This window comes from Piliocolobus tephrosceles, chromosome 9, assembly GCF_002776525.5.
Source record: "Piliocolobus tephrosceles isolate RC106 chromosome 9, ASM277652v3, whole genome shotgun sequence".
NCBI classification, from domain to species: domain Eukaryota; kingdom Metazoa; phylum Chordata; class Mammalia; order Primates; family Cercopithecidae; genus Piliocolobus; species Piliocolobus tephrosceles.
Genome location: NC_045442.1, coordinates 25,115,117 through 25,125,743, shown reverse-complemented (window position 1 = coordinate 25,125,743; position 10,627 = coordinate 25,115,117).

Genomic DNA, 10,627 nt, shown 5'->3' with positions numbered 1-10,627 from the left:
TTTTTTCCCCAGGAATTTTGACCACCTGTGTCATTGTCATTTGAAATTAGTGTCCATAGGACTCCTGCCTGTCTGTGTTTGGAGACCGCTTGTATGCCCTGTGCAATGTGTCTCCCCAGGTCAAGGCTATGGCTCTGATCCAACCTTGATCATCTGTGTGATCCTACAACCCTGCTCCAGGTCCCTTGGACCCCTCACCTGGCACTCTGGGCATTTGCACACATATGAGTATAATCTTTGTTAAACTAAATTAAGCCTTGGCTACTGTCCCTTGCTTTTGGAAGGTTTTGACTTCCCCTGTGTGATTATTGTAGCCGACAAGAAAGTACTGATGCCACTACTCTTTTCTGTGGGAGAACCGCTATACAAACAGGTGTAAGACTCTGCTTCTCAATTCCCAAACACTTCATGCAACACAGCAAGATTAAAACACTCCCTTATATACAGTGTCAGGAAGCCTTAAGTGCCCACCTGACGTTTTGTACAGTCACATTTTTGCTACATGCACTTCATTGGAGCTGTCCACAGGTACTTACTCTGCTTCATCTGATCACTTATCACTCTCAGTTATAAAATTTGGCCATCCTATAATATCTGGGGAGAAAGACCCTCTCTGGATTATGTTCCAACAAATAGAAGATAAACTCATCTTCATGTGATCTATTGCTTTTAATTGGTTGACTTGAACCTGTTAATTAAAAAATGAGAATACTGTGGAGAATTTAGGATACCTCCATTACCCAACACAACCCTGCTCCCTGCTATCTTTCCTTTAACTTCACTCCATGAGAGAATCCAGCTCTGTTATTGTATTCTCCATTGGAAACAAAGTTGGAAATTCAAACACTAGAATTTTCTGAACTTAAAAATGTAGTAAGGGAGAAAGGAGAAGCAGATTATATGGCTCTTTACCACAATCATCAAAAACTCGTTTACCAGAGAGGGACACCCCTCAGTACTGAGCATTAGCACAGAGGACAGGAGTAAACGGGAATCAATGGAAGGTGGCTCACCATTTACACAGGGCACAGGAGGGATGTGATTAACACAGCTGGTTACATCAGCCGTAGATACTGCTCCGGGATTACCAGGAAAACATGAAGAACATGGATAGAAGGTTACTGAAACAAGGACCAACAAGAAAAACGTCTACCTGTACTGAAGAGAAACCACAGTTCAGACACAGGCGTGCCTGAGCTCAGGGTATATGTGCTCACACATGCTGGTACACTCTCTATTATATCAATCTTGGTTATTCGTTCCTGAGAGTTTTTCCGGGGTCAAACCTCCAGAATAATTTTTGTTTCTTCAAAAATCAATCATGCATTCTGCCTTCATAATAACCACAGCTCTCCAGATGCAAGATCAGCTGCCTACTGAGGAAGCATGATCCCCAGCCATGATGGTGTTCAGTGAGAGTGAGAAGCCAGAGGCTTCCTGCTCCTGATGGTAATGAGTAGGAGGATCTATGCCTCAGTCAGGGCTGTATTAGGTAAACTCTAACTCTACTGATACTTTCTCAGAGCTAACTTCCCAAAGCAACAAAACTGTGATTTAATAGATACTCATAAAACATTATGACTACTTTCATCATTCATGTGAAGAAACTGAGGCTCACAGATATGAAATGACTTACTCTAAGTCATATGAATGATTAGTGGCAAAACCAGGGCCAGCTCAGGCCTGGTCAACTTCCAGCCCAATGCTCCATTATCTGGTCTCTAAGCCAAAGGGTATAAGCTCAAAGCCTGTATGTCCATAAAATAAATCCCAACAAAGATTACGGAAAGCAGCACTAGCCCAGTGCTGAAGAACAGAGAGGGAGGGCTGGTGGCAACTTCCCCTGGGCTCTTGGATGCTACATCTGATTTTTCTTTCCAGGATCATGGCCTCGCATTTCACCCAACATCATAATTTACCAGGAAGAAAACACTGCTGAGGTCGCATCATAATCTTTAGGCCTTGGTCCCTGGAAGCTGCTCTCATTTCAAACACTTCATGCAGTACTTCTTCTTAGTTTAGCTCAGTCTGATGTAGGCTGGAAGCTGACACAGTGAGGGAAAGGACTGGCTCTTCCACGCCAAATGTTTATAGTGTTCATTCCATGAATTGGAAAATGAGCCTGGTGCAAAAGAAACCACCTATCTTAGGTTCTAGTTGGAGAGAAGTGTGTTGCATCCAAGCTATGTGGACCATGAAGACACATATACAGTATTTCTGCCAAAAAATTCACAGGGCCATAGTACTTATCAGGACATAGAATTTTTTCTTGTTTTTCTCCTCTTCCAGATTATCCTTCTCCTACTCCTCCACATCTTTCTTCTTCCCCCTTTACTCTTCCTTCTTTTCCTTTTTGGCAGTTTGTCCCCTTCATACAGAATATTTATAAAAATGTTTTAAAGCATTTTGCCCTGCCACACAAATAATCAAGAACAAACACAACAAAACACTATGGGACAGATTTCTATAAATATTTTAAAAGGGGTCTGATATGGTTAGCCTTTGTATCCCCACCCAAATCTCATCTTGAATTGTAATCCCCATTATCCCCGTAGTCCCCATGTGTCAAAGGAGAGACCAGGTAGAGGTAATCGAATCATGGAGGTGGTTTCCCCCATGCTGTTCTCGTGATAGTGAGTTCTAACGAGATCTGATGGTTTTACATGGGGCTCTTCCCACTTCACTCAACACTTCTCCATCCTGCCACCATGTGAAGGTGCCTTGCTTACCCTTTTCCATTCGCCATGATTGTAAATTTCTGGAGGCTTCCCTAGCCATGCTGAATTGTGAATCAATTAAACCTCTTCCTTTATAAATTACCCAGTCTCAGGCAGTTCTTTATAGCAAGATGAAAATAAATGGACTGATACAGGACTTAGTGAAGAGAGATATGTCTTGGATATGAGCCCATAGTAAATTAGAGCATATGGAAGATTTTGCCAGGGGTAAACTAATTTAAGGAACATGAAATCACACCAACTAAGACGTTATGAGTACCCTTTGTGACAGACACTCTGCTAAATATTTTGCTTCTATTACTACATGTCTTCCTGACAACAACTCTATGAAGTAGGTATGATTATTATGCTCACTTCGCAAAGGATACCAAAGCACATTTAGCTATGATTTGTCTAAGGTTACATCGCACGAAGCAGAGCCAGGTTTCAAACTCAAGCAACTTCAGTACAACCACACCACACTGAAGGTTATTTGGTTATTTGCCAAACCAGGAATTAGTGCTCAAAAGGAGAGTTATCTGATTTGCTCAAAATCAACCTGCAAATATGTGACAGTTAGGATAAAACCCTAATCTAAGGCTTGTCTGATGCTCTTTCCATAGCATAAAAAGAGATCCCAGACACAAAGCTCATGTTATTCCAAAGTGCTGATTCATACATATGGGTCAGGGATGAACTGAGAACCATAGATTTGCCCCATTGGCCATCATAAAAACTTCTTACTAAAGACACTGTCTTAAAGCACAATTTTGGATTAAAAACAATTCATAGAGATTCAACCTCGAAGCACCATACACTTAGCGTAGTCCAGGATTTCCTTGTGCCAGTGGCTCTTATATTTTATGACATCTTCAATATCTACCCAGGAAATGGGTAGTACATATTCCTTTTTTACAGATGGAAAGAGAGGAGCTCATAGAAGTTAAGTGACTGACTGCAGGTCACAGAACTAGTACACAGTCACCAAGGTCTGGGGCCAGGTCTTCTGACTCCTGGTTCCAGATTCTCCTGTTCAATCTAGGACATATTGGAAACACGGTATGCCAGTTAAGAGAGTGTGTGTGAGATACCTCAAAAAGTAGAGTCTTTAGTTGGGAAACTGGCTTTGAAAGATTAGAGGAGTTTTTATAATCTGGTGTAAATGCTGCTCAGCAAACAGTCCTTAACCTCATCTCCATCACAGAATAGAAAGTTCTAGAATCAAGACACAGACTAAACCTGTTTAAACTTGAATCTCAACCACCTTGACCTTAACCGAATGCTTTTGTAATTTCTATAAATGTCTTACCCTTTAATAATTAATTACATAGACCTCATAAACGGATAAACCTGACTCCACACTAACAAGCTACTTTACTGACCTTCATATAATTTTACTGTTTCTTACAAACTGGTTTTTACAAGAGTAGTGCTCTCCTTAACAAAGCAAAGTGAGCTCTGAGGTTTTGCCTCCACCTTGCCTTCTGTAGGCTGTGAGGAAAAGAGGAAGTATATCAAAAATGCAAAATCAGGTCACCTGAAATATACCAACTCTTTCCAAAAAGGGTTCCATAATTGTTTTTAAGTCAAAATAAGCCCCTCTTTTAAAAGAGATAAAATTTTTTAAAAAATGAAATTGAGGGTAAACTGCAGAGGGTGGCACAGAGTGGTAGAAATGAACTTGAGCAGTCTCTGATATATAGATTCTTTGCCTTTGATGGTAGTTTGTTTTATGGAAGATACTGTCCCTCAAACTATCCTCTAGGCACTTGTAGCTGCAAGTCCTGGTAAAACAAAACTGTTTTGGACAAAGTAGACTAGAGCTACAAGCCAACTCCTGGTTTTGTGAAGCAGAGGGACTTACTGGCACTATTTTGCTATCATGTACAACATCTACACCCATGCTCCCTGCAAGGGGTATTTTTTTGTATTTTGATATAATTTAGATTTGAACAAATGTTCATGAAATAACCTAAATAGCCTTAATATTTTTAGTTGAGGCAATTACTATTAATAACAGAAGTCCATCCATCCGCTCAATGACAAAGCTGTACTTTCCAAGTTCTTTTTTCCTACCTTCTTGCTCTTTCTCTTTCACTGGTTTTCATATCAAGACCCATTTCCAAACCTAAATTCTTCTACGAGAACTTACCATGAAAGATGACTGTGAAAAAGCAAGATGTGGGAGAATATTATGCAATTCAACAGGTCATCTATGCTTGTTCTCTCATTTATTTAACCAAACTTGAATAAATGAATCACTCTTCATAAGAGCCCAGGACAGTCACAGGAATGAGGAACAGACTGAGAGTTGATAGGCTGAAGTAGAAGCCATTAAAATGGCTTCCATAAGCCTACTTTATTTAGCCCAAAATAACTGCCCAATGGGAAATAAGTGTGCATGTCAAACAGTGATTTGTGGAAACAGAAAACCATGGGTGGTATTTCAAAAGCATAGTGGAGTCATACTGCAGCCTTGGTTCACTTTCTTTTACCGAGCAACTGAGTTGATGAGATCCATCTCATTTGGGGACAGAGCCTCACAGACAGACCTAAGAAACATAATTAAACTTAATTAATTCAGCTATCCTTACTTTTCTACTCTTCAAAGAACCAGTCAACTTATCTCCCCAACCAGATGGTAAGCTCAAGGGAGAGACTGCTAACATATATTTCTTTATGTCTCTATCAATATATGCCTAGATCAAATCAAAGACAAAAGAAAGTTGGAATTACTTTTAATAAAAAGAGGCAAGCTAAATTATCTTGGGGCCTGGGAACAAAGAACCAGGATTGCAAATCAGTTCCACGTGTTTCTGGCAGTCTCGGGCTCTAGTCAGAGCCCTTCAGCCCTGACTCCATCAATGTATCTAATTATGTTTCTAGGCCACTAGACAAAAAAGTTGTATATTAGTTTCTCACTTTGAGAGATAGATGGAGTGATAGAATAATGGAATGATTTTATTCTGCTGAAGAGAAAATGAGCCACAGTTACTTTCATGTAAGAATACATTTTTTCAAACATTAAAAAGCACTTTCAAATGTGCTCCAACTTCCCCTTGTATGTCCAAGACAATGTCACTGAGTGGTCTGAGTAGTATCACAAAAGACTGAAGAAATGATCATATATCATGAAAATATTAACTCGAGTACACATTAAAATAAGTTTAACTAACGACATTAAAATAAAATAGTACATCAAAGTGCATTATGCTCCCACCCAAAATCACTTCACACACCATGGCATTACACATACCACCCTTGGAAAACACTGAGATTCATGATTTCTAAAGGTCGCTGCCTCTGAATTCTCAGGTTCTCTCACCTCTCAATAAGAATGTAGCCCAATGGACTCGTTCAGGTAAAACAGCTGCTGTGATCTTTCTGGGAATCAAACTAACTAGACACTCTGTTCTGGGGTTTCAAAGACAAGGCCAGATACTGCATGAGCTGAAAAGCTTATGGATGTATTATCAGTCACCGTAGGAGGACGGGGAGTATCGAAGTGACCACAGAGGAGATGCTGAATTTGAGGATGGCTTCACTCATGGCATAGCTGGCCCTTCCACTTTTCCCTTAGGAAGAGATCCGCGCATCAGGCTTTTGAATAGCTCGTCACGGCGCTTGCAAAGACCACTGAATTTTGTATATGGTTGTCAGGCAAAGGCAATCAAGAGAAGGTATTATATAACTGCACTGCCCAATATGCTGGCCACTGATTACACATGGCTATTAATAATTAAATTCAAAATAATTAAAATTAAGTAAAACTAAAACTGCAATTACTCTGTTGCACTAGTCAGATTTCAAATGATCAATAGCCACGGTGGCTAGAAGCTATTGTGTTGGCAGAGTAGAGGATATTTCCATCAATGCAGAAAGTTCTATTGAACAGGATTTCTCTATAGCCTGTATTGATAAATGGTCTGCAGAGGATCCACAGATTGGGAAAGAATCCAATCACATGAGAAGGTGTAGTCAAGCTAAAATTGCATGCAGGCTCATGCACACACACAAACACATATGACTTCTGTAGCCTGAGATCTCTTTTTCTGTGATTATCAAAGTAGATCCAGAGTAAAAGTATTGTTTTCTTCCTCCTCAGTTGTTTCCCCAACTCCTGATCCCTTACTTATATTTGTATTATCCAAAATTTGCTGTAACAAATAAGGTCGGATGTGATAAGTAAGTTGCTGACAATTACGGGCAGGAAGATTGTTTAGGAAATGTTAATAAAAAGGTTTTGTTTGTTTTGTTTTGTTTTTACCTAAAACCTTATCTTCCTTCTACTTTACTTGAAACCAACAATGTCAATAAGTCTGAGAGCAACATTGCACAGATCACCAGCTCCATCCCAAAGTGTGAAAAATTGAAGACACAGTCAACCAAGATTAGATGATAAATATTCATTGAGTATTTGGATTATTACAAATATGTTTGGGTTCCCGTTATCAGTTTCCTTGACTTCAGGACAACTACAGCCTCTAAGTTCAGAAGCCACTGTGCTAGGTAAATCCCAATATCCCTTCACTTTACACATGACAAAATTCAGGAAAGTTTGGTTCTTGCCATTATATTAAGAACATTTAAAATCATTTAATTAAATAAATTCAGAGAAAACTGTTATATGTATTTTACAAAGTACATTGTAACAATTACACAGTGAAATAGGTTTTTTCGTTCCCAAGGGAGTTTTCAGCAGTGAATTAAAGAAATTGTCATCAACTGAATTCAGCAATTCAGCTGCTTGTTCAGTCAGACACTACTATCCACAGGAGCAATACTGGGTTTCAGTAGAAGGATAAGAAGGGTAAGTGCATACCGTGTATAGACTCTCATGGAAAGTATTCTTCTGGAGCTTCATTGACAATGACAATCCTGAAGGCTTCAAGCATCTACCATAGATCGAGCTCCCCCATAGTTCATGTATCTATGTATTTACTGCTTCCCAGGAATAAGCTCATGTTATTAAACATCAATTGTACATCGATTATCAATGACAGATTTTAAACTGGGTTATTAACAAAAGAGTTAACTTTTATTGCCCACATACTATATCTTAGGTTTTGTGCTAAATGTTTTATTTGAATGTCTCATTTTATGTTCACAACCACCCTAGAGACAGACACTATTCTTCATCACATTTTAGATTCCAGAGAACTGAGACTTAGAAATACAGTTGACCTTCAAACAATGTGGGGGTTAGGGAAACCGATTGCCTGTATAGTCAAAAATACACATACAACTTTTGACTCTCTGAAAATGTAACTATAAATAGCCTACTGTTGAATGGAAGCCTTGCCAATAACAGTCAACTAGCACACATTTTGTATGTTATAATATTACATATTATACTTTCACAATAAAGCCAGAGAAAAAATGTTATTAAGAAATTCATAGAAAAGATAAAATGTATTTACAGTGCTATACTGTATTTACTGATCACGTTGAAGTCCACATATTTTGTTTATGAGATGAATCACCTATCTCAAATGGCGGGAAACCACAGCTGCAGACTGCAATCTATGGTACACATCAAGCAATTCAACTTTTTTTTTTTTTTGTAATGTTATGACTTTCATCAGTTTCTTGGGAGCTTTTCCAACAACACTAGTGGCACTTTGTATGAGTCCCATGGTGTTAGTCAAGGTTTATAGTGCTGTGCCAAACAGGATGAAAACTATACGAGAATACAATTTGCTGGAAAGAGAAACTGCTCAGGGGGGAGATGAACAGCATCACAGGGCATTTTAAGCGGATAGTACCAACACTTGAACTCACTGCAACAGCAACAGAAGGTGGCTACAGAATTATTGCAATGATAATTTATGTATGTAGTTATAATTTAATACTGTATCTTTATGTTTACATTTCTCCTCACTGAGAATAGCATCATGCATGGTCTGTGTTTGCGTTAATAAGTTTTGATAAGTTTCAACTTTCTACAATAGATTTGTGTATATTTTATGGTAGTAAATGACAATAATGGATTAGTATCTACGTATATTTTATATAATCATGACATATCTAACTTTTTCTTAATTTTTTCAGTATTTCTAGTCTGCATGGTTCATCTGTAAGCTTTTTCAAGTCGCTGCAAATCTCAAAAAAAAGTTTTAGTATTTTTTTTTTTTTTAATCTGCACGTAAGTGCACCCACACAATACAAACCTGTGTTGTTCAAGAGTCAACTGTACTAAAAAATTTGTCCAGGATGACGTTGTTAGTAGGAGGCTGAGCTAGGATTTTAAACTAGGCTGTCTGATTTCTAAGCCTGAAATTTACATACTCTGTCATAAAACTCTACTTGCTGATAATAGGGTAGCCTAAATGGATACTTTAGTTTATCCAGTGTAGAGGGAAATGAAGTCGGTAATTTGATAATAAGAAATGCTTCGTTCCTTTGAGATGGTAACCAAAGGGAGTTGTTTATGAGATAAAAATGAATATCAACCTGGCACAGGTATACATATGTAAAAAACCTGCACGTTGTGCACATGTACCCTTGAACTTAAAGTATAATAAAAAAGAAAAAAATATATAGTAATAACATTGAAAAAAATGCATATCACTGAATGCATGGTTTTTGTTTGTTTCACCAGTAATTTGCTGAAGAAGCTCAATGATTCCAAGTGACCTCAAATTCCCTGACCCACTAGACCACGAGGACACCCTTCAAGCTGCCTGTAATGCTTCACTCAGAGATTCAAATTTCTCCCTGAGCAGCTTCAAGCAATCATTTTTATTTCACTCAAATTACTTTAATAATAAAATAAGTTCTTTTTGTATAAATTTTGTATTAATCTGTATATATTTCCTATAAACTGTATAAGTCTATGAAGATTAAAATATTGAAAGGTAATGATTTAATTTATATAACCACTGTCTTTTATTTGAATTTGTAAACTTTGCTGACTAGTGAGAACAGTATTCAGGAAACCAGTAACACAATAAAATGGGCCACCGACCAACCTGACACAATGCACACACTCTACTGTGTACTTCGATTTGGGCTGCTTGACAAAAAGATGATAAAATCACTCCTGTTTCCCTTTTTAAAAAACAGAAACATATTAAATAACGGTGGAAAATAAAGATCACAGCCTAGATAATCACACTCTACTGTAAATGAATGAATCACTCACACATACACTTAAATATAAAAAAGCTAATAATGGATTTTAGGGAAGCCTGATTTCTACATAATATACAAACAGTGAAGTGAGATTAATACAATTATCCCTACACTCTTCTAAACAAGGTAGTTCTTAAAGGTCTGGAAGCTCCTTTTGCAGGCAACTGGAAGAAAACACATGTGATTTTACTATATTTCAGATATATCCATTTCTACATATCTAGGTATCTACATATGTAAGTATTTATCTACATATATCATTTATTGATCCCTTAAACCATGACAGATATTCTTTAGATCCCTGAAATATACTGATAAACAATGCAGACTCAGATACCTATCCTCATGGCAAGCATTTATTGTTTTTGTTTTGGTTTTTCACCTGTATTAGCTTGATAGTAGAGGATGCTTATATCAAGTCAATAAATATTTTCTATATAATGTTTCATACAAATCTATCACACAAAGGACATATTCATGGGTTGTTTTTCAGTATGAAAAAATCTATTCTTGGCCGGGCGCGGTGGCTCAAGCCTATAATCCCAGCACTTTGGGAGGCCGAGACGGGCGGATCACAAGGTCAGGAGATCGAGACCATCCTGGCTAACCTGGTGAAACCCCATCTCTACTAAAAAATAAAAACAATTAGCCGTGCGAGGTGGCGGGCGCCTGTAGTCCCAGCTACTCGGGAGGCTGAGGCAGGAGAATGGCGTAAACCCGGGAGGCGGTGCTTGCAGTGAGCTGAGATCCGGCCACTGCACTCCAGCCTGGGCGAC